The sequence below is a fragment of the Protopterus annectens genome, chromosome 17.part0 (assembly GCF_019279795.1).
Source record: "Protopterus annectens isolate FY-2018-M chromosome 17.part0, PAN1.0, whole genome shotgun sequence".
Lineage (NCBI taxonomy): Eukaryota > Metazoa > Chordata > Ceratodontiformes > Protopteridae > Protopterus > Protopterus annectens.
The window spans coordinates 287,230,851-287,243,094 of NC_056751.1; positions in this window are offsets into that span (position 1 = coordinate 287,230,851).

Genomic DNA, 12,244 nt, shown 5'->3' on the forward strand with positions numbered 1-12,244 from the left:
AATCACTTTGGCAACATGGTTATCAAAGGAAAGCTAAAATAGACCCAGATGATGAGATCAGTCAAACGAATCCACCACGGCTCGGACACCAGTAAAATATTTCTTTCGTTTTATTTAAACATTAAATAAATACACCAACAGTGAAACGGACTTCACAGAGTAACTGTATTACAGCAACTGTAAATCTGGTTAAGCGCTTTCATCTGCAACGTAGCAGACTTCCTCAGAACCAGGTTTTCACATAAAATAAGCCTTTTTAAATGCATTTTGGCGCCAGAATTTGCTGATTACTTTAAAGGGCTATGCACTTACCCTGATCGGAATAATGACACAGGGCAAGTGTACTATTATAATATTATAGTATTATGATATATGACCTATACATCTGGTGATTACTAAAACATATGTTAATACATTAATACAATTTGTTAATGCAATAAGTTAATACAGTATATTAAAATATGTTATTAAGGTGTTGCAAAAATAAATAAACCATATCTTAAAAATGAATTTAAACAATGCATATATACTATGACTGTACTTAGCTAACTAATATAAATATTTAAAAAATTGATTTAAGAATGTATAATAAATATATATACACAATATAAATGCAATGTAATACAATAATTAATAAATAATAATGATGAATATGAATGTAAAAACTGATAACTAAAAAACTGATAACTAAAAAACTTTTGTAACCAATAATAACTATTGACCTGTCAGACACAATTCATGATCTAATTCATATGTGAGTTGAAACAACGTATAGATGTAGAAATACCCATAATAATAATATAAATATAAATAGGTAACAAGAAAGTAGTAAATGTAAACTAATAAGTGATAGTAATGTGCAATACATAATAATAATGATATATAATATGCAAAATGTTTGATGAATAAATATTTATATATTTGTTAAAAAATATTTATAAAAAGTAAATGTTAAAAATGTATGTTAAAAATGTATGCATTAAAAAATGTACAAAATAAATGTAAATTTTATACTGAAAAAATGAGTTTGCACTAAAAACATCAAATATATAATATAATATAATATAATATAATATAATATAATATAATAAATAGTTGAAAACACACAATTAATAATGTACATTATACTATTAAACTGTACAAAAACTCTATTCTCTCTATTAAGGAAATTTAATATTTGTAACTAGTTAATAAATGTTTCATGAATCCAACTGCAGAAAGGGTTTAATGCTTATGAAATCATTTAACCCAGGACTTGTTGTGTCATCACATAAAATCTGCCATCTACTTTCTAATGCTGACAAACATGCTTTCCAATTCCCTCCACTAAAGCCTACTTCTACTTGATCTATAATTGCAAAAAGAAAACTATGAGTGGAACCTTTATCAGAGATATGTTTACTCAATGCATTGTTATTATCTTGCCTTTTTATTTTGTATAAATGTTCGTATATCCTGGTTTTTAGCTTTCTTTCGGTCTTACCAACGTAGTAAGCCGAACAGGATATACATGTTGCAAGGTAAACTACCCTCTGTGTGTTACAATTACCAGTTAAACTCTTTATACATGTCTGAGTGACATTGTTTAATCTAATAGTCCTGTTAGTATTAATGTTCTTACATTGATTACACGAGCCACATTTGGTGGTTCCTTTAGTAGGTATTTTGTGTTCACTATGCTGTTCCAATAGGTGCTTCAAGTTGTGAGATGTCTTATACACAATTTGGGGATTGTTACCTACACAACTACCCACATTATCTGATAAAGTGAGAATGTCCCAATATCTATGTAGAACTTCCTTGACTATGTTAGAATAAGGATTAAATCTAAACACACACACATGTTTGTCACAATGTCCTTCCGACCTATTTGTTTTTTTAAAAGGAACACCTAATAAGCGTTGAAATTTTTTACCCCACTCTTTTTTAACATAATCACTAATGTTGTCCAGCATGAATTTCGGGTAGCCTCGATTTACAAACATTTCGTAAATCACTGCCAATTCCATTTCCATAACAGTCTTGCTAGAAGACATGCGGGCAGCCCGAATGCATTGCCCCTTAAACACATTACTGAAAATGTGTGGGGGATGGTTGCTTTCAAAATTCAAATAGTCATTAGAGATGGTCTTTTTTCTATAAATTCTAGACTCAAAGTTTGTACCATTGTTTTTAATATATGTGTCTAAGTATGAAATCCCCTCTTGATCAACACAATGTGTGAATTTTAAAAATTCAGTAGTGTTATTTATGTAGTCCATGAATTTGTAAATCTCATCTATTGTTCCATTCCACAGTATAAATAGGTCATCTAAAAATCTAGTGTATAGTACAATCTTATTAAAAAATTCACTGTTAAATATAAACTCGGTTTCCCACTCTAACATGACCAAGTTGGCATAAATCGGGGCACAAGAAGCGCCCATGGCGACACCCCTGGTCTGCCTAAAGAGTTCGCCTTGAAATTGGAGGTAATTGTGATCAAGAATCAGCCTCATCATATCAACAGTTAAGTTTATCCTATCCCAACTTAATGTGGAAAATTTACACAAACTATTGTGGAAGTATTCAAGACCTACATCTTTAGGTATACATGAAAAAAGGTCGATTACGTCCACAGTAAGAAAAATTAAATCCTTCCTCCATAAATCTGGTGTGAGTTTCCCCAAAAAATCCCAGGAATCTTTTGTTAAATGTGTGACCTTCTGGTATACATGTTTTGTCCACTGGTCTATTGTGGCCCCTATATTAAATGTGAAAGCACTTAACCAGATTTACAGTTGCTGTAATACAGTTACTCTGTGAAGTCCGTTTCACTGTTGGTGTATTTATTTAATGTTTAAATAAAACGAAAGGAATATTTTCCTGGTGTCCGAGCCGTGGTGGATTCATTTGACTGATCTCATCATCTGGGTCTATTTTACTTTGTCGTATACCTTGTTGGCTTTTGTGGTTGCATCTCCGGATGGCTGAGTCCACAGACGTGTCCCAGGCTTCATTGGACAAGGAAGAACTAGCAACGTTTCGGTCGGAAGTGACCGCTTTACAAACAGATGTGAGCAAACTGCTCACTCTTGTCAGTAAGTTAACTGACGCGATAAAAGTTGGAGCAGCTACGGCGAGCTCCCCTGTTGCTGTTAACATTTTACAAGAACAAGGGAATGGTAACGATACTAATTTTGCCAGTAATTCCGATGTTATACCAAATGGACAGTTGCAGGGCACACCGCCGTGCACAGATTGTTTGCCACACAAAGCGTCTGCTCTGAAAGAGATAAATCTGTCCCCTGAGGCAGAATTTACTTTTCATTTTAGTTTATTTCATTCCGACAATGAAATAAACAGGACTGGCACCAAACCTAAATCACGGGAAGCTATAAGAACTTATTCTACAATAGCGAAGAAAGGTGACGGAACTAAAGGTACTGTGTGTTTTGACAATTCTTCTGTTGCTAATGAAAACACTAATGGTCCTGGTGCTAAGGGACATTTAATAACAAATGGTTCTAAGAAGAGCAACAGAACGAATACCATTGATATGTTTTTGAATGATGAAGTTATTTTTAAAAATGATGACTGTAGAAGTGATTGTTTTAATTACAATAATAAGGGGAGAAATTTTAGTACATCTGGTGATAATTTAAAAATGAAAATACTTTTGCTGGGTAAAAAGTTGATTCATGTAAAGAGCATTAGGACTGATAGTGCTTATTTAAAACAATGCCTGACTTTAAAAATTGTGCCCAAGGGTTTGAGATTCTTCAAACTTCCTTTGGGCGTAGAATATAACAATGCTAACATGACTGACTTTAACAATATGTTTGATGATTTTGGTTTTAATTACATAAGGAAATTGATTAATTACAATGATGAAAAAGTAATGGTGTTAATTAAGGAAATTGAGAATTTAAATGAAGATATAATACAAGATGTGAGTTTTGAACAATGGGTTGATTTGTATCACAAGCAGTTCTCCACAGCGGAGAACAAGGTTACGTTGATATATAATAGGAAACTTAGAAAGATTGATAGAGATGTGGAGTTATATAAAAATAATAGGGCATATATATGGCCTAACGACAAGAGGAAGGACACCTACAACCATGAGAGAAACAATGAGTACAATAACCGGTCGGATAGAAATAGCAATGATACAAATTTTCAGGGGGGAAGATTCTTCCCAGCGCCCAAACAGTACAGAAGACAGTACCACTAGTGGAGGTACCTATAGACATTAGGTTATCTGATTCAAAGGGTACAGAGTCTTCTAAATCAACATACAACGACAGTACCTTACTCATGGTTACAGATAACATTTCAGAACCTACAGAGTTGCATACCATTAGACACATTATTCATACCTATAAAGGATTCAATGTGTTTAATTATACGGATATGGAAGTTAAGCAAGAATTCTTCACCCTGTTTAGTAAGGGCATGAAATTTATACCAACTAGCAGATTTGATATAGTGGATCCGGTTAAAGAAATTAAGTTATTCAGTCGTAGACTCAATTTAGCTTTATTATTCAATGATAAAGAGAATATTAAAGGTGTGACTGGAACCAATAAGAAACTATCTAGGAAAAGTGTGTTTGTACCTGCCTACCATCCCCAAGTAGCGCACTATGAAAAACTAGTCTGCAAAGACTTATACAAACTATACAAAGACATTAGAATAAAAAGAGAATATGTAAACACATACAAGGATAATTTGAATGTTGAAGAGAGGGAATGCCTCAACCATTTGATGGCCAGCCAAAATATTAGAATTATGAAACCGGATAAGGGTGGAGGCATTGTACTTTACAATACCTTAGACTATAACAGTGAAATCTTTAATATCCTACATTCATCTGGTAATTACGAAGAAATTTCTGTCAACCAAGTCAATATAGGTTACAAAAGGATTGACCTGGCCATTGAGGAATACCTTTTGGACAATCGCATTTCCAATGATGTCTACCAATTTATTAGAGTTGAATTTCCCAAAATGGCAAACATTATAGGTATACCAAAAATCCACAAATGCTTAGAAAAACCACCCTTTAGACCAATCATTTCTGGTTCTAAATCTAAGACCTTTAATATAGGGGCCACAATAGACCAGTGGACAAAACATGTATACCAGAAGGTCACACATTTAACAAAAGATTCTTGGGATTTTTTGGGGAAACTCACACCAGATTTATGGAGGAAGGATTTAATTTTCCTTACTGTGGACGTAATCGACCTTTTTTCATGTATACCTAAAGATGTAGGTCTTGAATACTTCCACAATAGTTTGTGTAAATTTTCCACATTAAGTTGGGATAGGATAAATTTAACTGTTGATATGATGGGGCTGATTCTTGATCACAATTACCTCCAATTTCAAGGTGAACTCTTTAGGCAGACCAGGGGTGTCACCATGGGCGCTTCTTGTGCCCCGATTTATGCCAACTTGGTCATGTTAGAGTGGGAAACCGAGTTTATATTTAACAGTGAATTTTTTAATAAGATTGTACTATACACTAGATTTTTAGATGACCTATTTATACTGTGGAATGGAACAATAGATGAGATTTACAAATTCATGGACTACATAAATAACACTACTGAATTTTTAAAATTCACACATTGTGTTGATCAAGAGGGGATTTCATACTTAGACACATATATTAAAAACAATGGTACAAACTTTGAGTCTAGAATTTATAGAAAAAAGACCTTCTCTAATGACTATTTGAATTTTGAAAGCAACCATCCCCCACACATTTTCAGTAATGTGTTTAAGGGGCAATGCGTTCGGGCTACCCGCATGTCTTCTAGCAAGACTGTTATGGAAATGGAATTGGCAGTGATTTACGAAATGTTTGTAAATCGAGGCTACCCGAAATTCATGCTGGGTAACATTAGTGATTATGTTAAAAAAGAGTGGGGTAAAAAATTTCAACGCTTATTAGGTGTTCCTTTTAAAAAAACAAATAGGTCGGAAGGACATTGTGACAAACGTGTGTGTGATTAGATTTAATCCTTATTCTAACATAGTCAAGGAAGTTCTACATAGATATTGGGACATTCTCACTTTATCAGATAATGTTGGTAGTTGTGTAGGTAACAATCCCCAAATTGTGTATAAGACATCTCACAACTTGAAGCACCTATTGGAACAGCATACTGAACACAAAATACCTACTAAAGGAACCACCAAATGTGGCTCGTGTAATCAATGTAAGAACATTAATACTAACAGGACTATTAGATTAAACAATGTCACTCAGACATGTATAAAGAGTTTAACTGGTAATTGTAACACACAGAGGGTAGTTTACCTTGCAACATGTATATCCTGTTCGGCTTACTACGTTGGTAAGACCGAAAGAAAGCTAAAAACCAGGATATACGAACATTTATACAAAATAAAAAGGCAAGATAATAACAATGCATTGAGTAAACATATCTCTGATAAAGGTTCCACTCATAGTTTTCTTTTTGCAATTATAGATCAAGTAGAAGTAGGCTTTAGTGGAGGGAATTGGAAAGCATGTTTGTCAGCATTAGAAAGTAGATGGCAGATTTTATGTGATGCCACAACAAGTCCTGGGTTAAATGATTTCATAAGCATTAAACCCTTTCTGCAGTTGGATTCATGAAACATTTATAAACTAGTTACAAATATTAAATTTCCTTAGTAGAGAGAATAGAGTTTTTGTACAGTTTAATAGTATAATGTACATTATTAATTGTGTGTTTTCCACTATTTATTATATTATATTATATTATATATTTGATGTTTTTAGTGCAAACTCATTTTTTCAGTATAAAATTTACATTTATTTTGTACATTTTTTAATGCATACATTTTTAACATACATTTTTAACATTTACTTTTTATAAATATTTTTTAACAAATATATAAATATTTATTCATCAAACATTTTGCATATTATATATCATTATTATTATGTATTGCACATTACTATCACTTATTAGTTTACATTTACTACTTTCTTGTTACCTATTTATATTTATATTATTATTATGGGTATTTCTACATCTATACGTTGTTTCAACTCACATATGAATTAGATCATGAATTGTGTCTGACAGGTCAATAGTTATTATTGGTTACAAAAGTTTTTTAGTTATCAGTTTTTTAGTTATCAGTTTTTACATTCATATTCATCATTATTATTTATTAATTATTGCATTACATTGCATTTATATTGTGTATATATATTTATTATACATTCTTAAATCAATTTTTTAAATTTTTATATTAGTTAGCTAAGTACAGTCATAGTATATATGCATTGTTTAAATTCATTTTTAAGATATGGTTTATTTATTTTTGCAACACCTTAATAACATATTTTAATATATTGTATTAACTTATTGCATTAACAAATTGTATTAATGTATTAACATATGTTTTAGTAATCACCAGATATATAGGTCATATATCATAATACTATAATATTATAATAGTACACTTGCCCTGTGTCATTATTCCGATCAGGGTAAGTGCATAGCCCTTTAAAGTAATCAGCAAATTCTGGTGCCAAAATGCATTTAAAAAGGATTATTTTATGTGAAAACCTGGTTCTGAGGAAGTCTGCTACGTTGCAGATGAAAGCGCTTAACCAGATTTACAGTTGCTGTGATACAGTTACTCTGTGAAGTCCGTTTCACTGTTGGTGTATTTATTTAATGTTTAAATAAAACAAAATAAATATTTTCCTGGTGTCCGAGCCGTGGTGGATTCATTTGACTGATCTCATCATCTAGGTCTATCAAAGGAAAGCTGACTATCTACTTGGGTCCCTAGATCCCTTATGTCTTCTTCAGATTTCAGGGGATTACCTCCTATGTTGTAGTTTGTGGGTACTCTGTTTTTTCCAAAGGGGATTACTATGCATTTTTTTGTATTTAACTTGAGACCATGGCTTTGACACCATGCATCAGTCTCATTTAGGCCCTTCTGGAGGATCTCCATGTCAGCCAGAGACTCTATTATAGCACCCAGTTTGCAGTCGTCCACAAACTTAGTCAGCCACAGCCCTTCCGTGCTTGCCTGTACTTCTGAGAAGTATATGCCAAACAGGAGGGGCCCCAGGACAGAGCCCTGAGGCACACCACTTGTTACTGGTCTGGATTTGGACATAGATCCCACTACTCTTACTTTATGGGATCTGTCTGAGAGCCATTTTGCGATCCATCTTGTGATGTAAGGGTTTATGCCCAGGCTGGTGAGCTTATCAATAATACCTGAATGGGGAATGGTTTCAAATGCTTTAGCAAGGTCAAGGTAAGCCGTGTGTACCTCCTTTCCCTTATCTATAGCCTGAGTAACTGTCTCAAAGAAATCCACTAGGTTCAGGAGGCATGATCTGCCCTTGATGAAGCCGAACTGTGTGGGATCCAGCAACTGGAGGTTCCCAATCTCTCCATTTATGAGTTCCATAATGATTCGCTCCATAGCCTTACAGATCAGACTGGTCAGGCTTATTGGTCGGTAGTTCCCAGGGTCAGTTGTGGCCCCACCCTTGTATAGCGGGACCACCATTGCCGTGCGCCATTCTATGGGCACATATCCTGTGGAGAGGCTGAGAGTGAACAGGGTATTAAGATGCGGGGATAATTCCTTTTGGAGCTCGTGTATGACACAGCCTGGGACACCATCTGGTCCCATGGAGGCAGTGTTTTTAGCTTTAGATAGAGCCTTGTTAACCAACATATCAGTAATAATTGGACTTACACAATCCCCTAGAATGGCAATAGGCCCTGTAGGTGGTGAGGAGGGGGGGATTTGCACTGAACCTGTCAGCCAAGATGTTGGCAATGTCAGAAGGGTCAGTGTATTTTGTTCCATTTTGTACTAGCTCAGAACAGACCTGAGCATTGCCATTTAGGTTTTTGACGTAGCCATAGAAGGCCTTATGGTTATCCTTGGCATCCTTGGCAACTTTCTTTTCAAAATTAGCTTTAGTTGACTTGATGAGGATCCTCAATTTCTTACTAATGCTGATCAGGGATGATTTTTCTACTTGAGATTTGGCCTTTTTTGTATAAGTCTCCTCCTTTTACTGTAAAGTTTGCTTATGGCCGGGGTCCACCAGACTGGTTTCTTCTTGCTTGAGGAAGGAGTCTTGGTTTTATTTGGGATAGCACGGTCCATGCAATCCTGAAGATGCATATAGAGTGCCTTGGTGTAGGATTCTGCATCCTGGATATCATTATCCTTCTGCAAGGGAATAGTGAAGCTTTCCACTTTGGATGCAAGTAGTTTGAAGTTTGCTTTGGAAAGGTTTTTGACTATGGTTTCTTTGATTGGGGGAGGTGGAGGAGTGAGGATGTCCATGGTTATCAGTTTGTGGTCGGATCTGACCAAGGAGGGGGTGATAACGGGTGTGGTACAATGGGCGCCCATATTTGTGATGACTAAATCCAATATGTTGTCCCCTCTAGGGGAGAACATACTAGTTTGTTGAAGGGCATTTGAATTTATAAATTCTATGAATCGCTGAGCATAGGAGTTGGAACATTGGTAGTTCGCCCAGTCTATACCAGGGTAGTTGAAATCACCCAAGATTATGGTGTTGGGTAGGACCTTTATATTTTCCAATGTCTCAAGGAATGCAGAGTGAGCATCTTGGGACATGGTGGGCGATCTATTACCAGCTACGACTTGAATTGTGGTTTTGCCTGCTGATAGTTGCGCATGGATGATCTCTGGGGCATCATGGTGCACTACTAACCTGGAGATATGGGTATCCTTGATGAATATGGATACACCTCCACCCTTTGTACTGCAATCCAGTAACTGAGGCCGGAAGGTATGATATGAATTGTACCCTGGCAGTGCTGGGGTGCTCTCTTGTGCCTTGAACCAGGTTTCCATCACTGCACAAACATCAATTTTCTCCATGCTGGGGAGAGCCTTGAGTGTGTGGATTTTGAGGTTGAGACTTCTGGTGTTGAGTAGCATTACCCTTAGTTTTTGGTTACCTGTGCTGGTTACGGTGGTTGGTTTGTCCTTTGAGCCTTGCCTAAAAAAGGCACTATGGGGACGGCAAGAGCCTTGGCCAGTATTCGAAAACCTAGGGGTGACAGGTGCAACCCATCTCTGGCAAAACAGTGAGGCTTGTCTATCATGTCATCCCAGGCAGACAGACACTGGATCCCCTTAGAATGACACCAGAAGCTTAGCCAATTGTTGAAATTGATCATTTTGTCTTTGTATTGTGGTATCATTCTAGGTGAAGGTAGTATGCTACTCAAGGTCAAGGTCATACCAGCTTGGGCTGTTGTGTGTATATATATATATATATATATATATATATATATACACACACACACACACACACACACACACACACACACACACACACATATATATATATGTACACATGCATGGGTATTGGGCGACCACTATGACGTACTATATGGTATAGAGAGCTAGTGCACTGGGGGACTGATTACAATCCATGGGACATTGGATCAATTAGCCAATCCAATGAGGTGCATAGCAAGGGTAGGGCAAAGGGAGCAGCTGTCCTGAGATTAAAGTGTTAGGAAGTATGACTGAGTCCTGTATTCTGTTTTTCCATATCAAAATACCAGTACAGAAAGACACTTCTGTTTTTCAAGAGCTGAGGGGGTATGTATCTGTAGAAAACAGAAGTGTCAATTGGCTTTCTACAATAAAAGCCAAAGTCTTTGTTTTTTTTTTTTTTGTTTGCTTTTTTTTTAGTTGCTGAGGGAGCATAGCTTTGGGTATCAAAGCAGGTACCAGCACTGTCCTCTAGATGAGCCAGCTCTGAATCCAGTGCTACACATGGTGACTTGGGTGGAAGAAAAATGAAAGTATTGAGTTTCCCATGTCTCTCAGAGTGAGGGGAGAAGGAACCTGCATAGGAATGCATGCTCAATTCAAGTTCCACAGCGGAAACCACACTTAATAGAGGTGTTTACCTCATAGGGGATGGGGTGTCTGAGAACTGACAGAAATGAGTGGCAGTTCCAAGCAATGCTGGTAGTGCATCCAGCCCTGAAACATCAACAGACCGTGCATGCGGAAAGTGTAATATTAAACTATAAGACTCCCAACATGGCAGCAATACTTCTGGTGACTGGCTCCTATCCCTAGAGGAACAAGTGGTCATAGGGCTCTCACCACAATGAAAATAAACTGGTCAAAGTAGTGACTGTGGTGGGGAACTTGGTCAAGTGCAAAGCAAAAACACAACATTATACATACTTCCATCTCACCTAGATCTTCCTTGATATTTAGTGGTTTTAAAAATGTCATAGCCCTTGCCAAACAGAAATTCTAGACTTCACTAGAGTCTTGCATGCCCATGTCTCTTTACCTCCACTAACTGAAACTTTGGAAAATGCTCTAGCATTGCAAATTGAAGCACACAGTGAAGCTTCTGGTTGCTTAGTGACTGTTGGCATGATTTCTGAAGAGTGTACATCATTACATCAATAACTATCATTCACCAGCACCATCTTTACACAATGGAAGAAGGTGTGTTGATGGCAGTAATACATATAGACCATCCAACAAAACTTTACTTCTGCAAATCATGTTAGGCTGATTACTGAGCTCTGCTCCAATAAGACAAAGCAAGTACTCTTTTCACCACTTTATTTGGTACCTCGGCCTTTCACCTTCAGAGAATCCAGGATGCAAAAAAAAAAGAAAAAATTAGAGCAAGATAGCAATGATTTTAATACTAAAACTGCTTATCTGGGCCATTTTAATAAGCGACTGGGTAAATCAAAGAAACGGAGTGGAACTTCTTATTCGAGGAAGTCCTGTGACTAATCCTTTTCATCAGCAGAGGTTAGCTTCGGAAGCAAGAAGAGCATTTCCTTTGAAGAAGTGAATGCAGAGAAGACAGGTGAAGCTACAAAAAAAAACGCAGCAAACTATCCCCCCCAAAAAATGAGGAGTTTCAAAAGGAAAGGGAAACGGAATGGGGGGTTCGATGTGAATGGTGACAGCAGCAACTACAAGAAGAAACAGTGAAAAGTAAGAATTTACCCTCAACATCTGCGCAATGTATAAAATTAACTTTAAATATACATTCCCTGTCGCAATATAATATTGATTATGACTGTTATAGTAATGTGCCTTGTAAAGAGAAAATTCCTAGCAATGAGACTGTTAAGCAAGTCTCAAATGTTATTTCCTTCTCACAATATAAAATTAACCATGATAATGCATTTAATAATGAGTGTGTTCAAAACGAGAA